Here is a 2,011-nt window from a genome sequence, read left to right on the forward strand (position 1 = left end):
ACATGGCCACTTCTAACGGATTTAAATTGTCTGCTACTTTTTGCCAGCCCTCTCTCCTGGCTTTTGCAGACTTTGAGGTGTTCCCTGGCGTTTTGATTAAACATTAAAATTCCGAATAAACTTCGACTATTAGTTCTTGCTCTGCTGAGGAGAAAACTGTGCACGCTCTTTGGCCACGCTGAACAGCCAATAGCAGCGTTGCTGATCAATGTTTCTACTATCGATACATATCACCTTTTATACCAGCGCATGAACGCGCAATTATCTCAGATAACTCAATCCAGCGATACTAATCCTATCCGGCAAGTGTGTTCGAAGAACCGAGTTAGCCAGATCATGATTCGCACGATGATATCATCTTGGATGTGTCATTTGATCTCGGATGTAATAAGCAACGTACGAAGAACGGGCCCCAGGGCAGAAAACACAGGCAAACAGGGAAATCCAGGACAACAGACAGAAGATCAAAACTAAGACACGGGAAACCAGGATACAAGGGCTCAGAATTGCAGTGTAACATTGAACATACAAGACTTCACCAAGAGTTGCTGATACATTACTTTTAAAGGCAGAGGTAATGAGACAATGAGACCCAGCTGAATACAATTAGGGATGATGAGTGAGTTCTGGGAAATGTAGTTTATGAGGGAACGACAATAATCTGGGGTGGAGTGCCCTCTGGTGGCTATCAAGGGCACTCCAGCTGGTCAAATTCTGACAAAACAGAGGTTTTAATTATTGGGCCGAATACGTCTAAACAAAGGGATGCTGCAATTTTATCTGTTATTGGATGGTTGTACAGTTGTGCCGTCCTCTATTAAAACCTGGGTGTTATATTTGATAGCTACCGATATTTTAAAAGTTACAATGCCAATGTTTCTAGGACTGGATCCCCTGGTGTACAGTCATGTGAAAAAGATAGGACACCCCATGAAAACCTTTGTCTTTTTTAACACATGGATATTGGATTTTCATTTTAGCAATATTGAGAGATGGAGGTAATGTAAATAATAATACTAAAAACTAATAAAACTGAAGAAATGTCTTTTTAAAATGAATTGTAGAATTCCTTAATAGAAATGAAATATTTGTTGAGGAAAAAGATAGGACACCTCCACATTTATTTACTACTTAAAATGCATAAAATTAGAATCAGGTGCGCCACATCATGTGCAAAAGATTAGAATATTGTTATAGATGATTGTGGAGGAGCCTGTCTTATTTAAACCTCATACATTTAGTTTGGTTTGCTCTTGATTGTGGAAGTGAGTGAAATCACCATGGTGAGATCAAAAGAGCTCTCTGAGGCCTTCAAAAAAAAAAAAGGCTGTAGATGCATATGAGTCTGGGAAGGGATTTAAAAAAATCTCCAAACTATTCGAAATCAGCCATTCCACTGTCCGGAAAATGATTTGCAAGTGGAGAACATTTAAAACAACTGCCAACATGCCCAAGTCAGGCCGTCCTAGCAAGTTCAGCCCAAGAGCAGACCGCAAGATGCTTAAAGAGGTCTCCAACAATCCTAAAATGTCATCTCGGGACCTACAGGTAACTCTTGCCACAGTTGATGTTAAAGTACATGCGTCTACCATAAGAAAGAGACTGCACAAGTTTGATTTGCATGCGAGGTGTGCAAGGAGGAAACCCTTGCTGTCAAAAAATAATAATATCAGGGCAAGACTAAAGTTTGCCAGAGAACACTTAGATAAAAACCAGGACCCTCTGGAACAATGTGCTAATGGACAGATGAATCCAAAGTTGAATTGTTTGGGCCCAGTAGCAGAAGACATGTGTGGCGCAAACCAAAGACAGCATTTGAGCACAAGAACCTCATACCAACTGTGAAGCATGGGAGTGGAAATGTCATGGTTTGGGGCTGCTTTGCTGCAGCAGGGCCTGGCCAACTCACAATCATAGAATCCACTATGAATTCTTCATTGTTTCAGAGGGTACTTGAGGAAAATGTAAGACCATCTGTCCAAAAATTGAAGCTGAAGTGGATGTGGACTAC

The sequence above is a fragment of the Rutilus rutilus genome (genome assembly GCF_951802725.1).
Source record: "Rutilus rutilus genome assembly, chromosome: 21".
Taxonomy (NCBI): Eukaryota; Metazoa; Chordata; class Actinopteri; order Cypriniformes; family Leuciscidae; genus Rutilus; species Rutilus rutilus.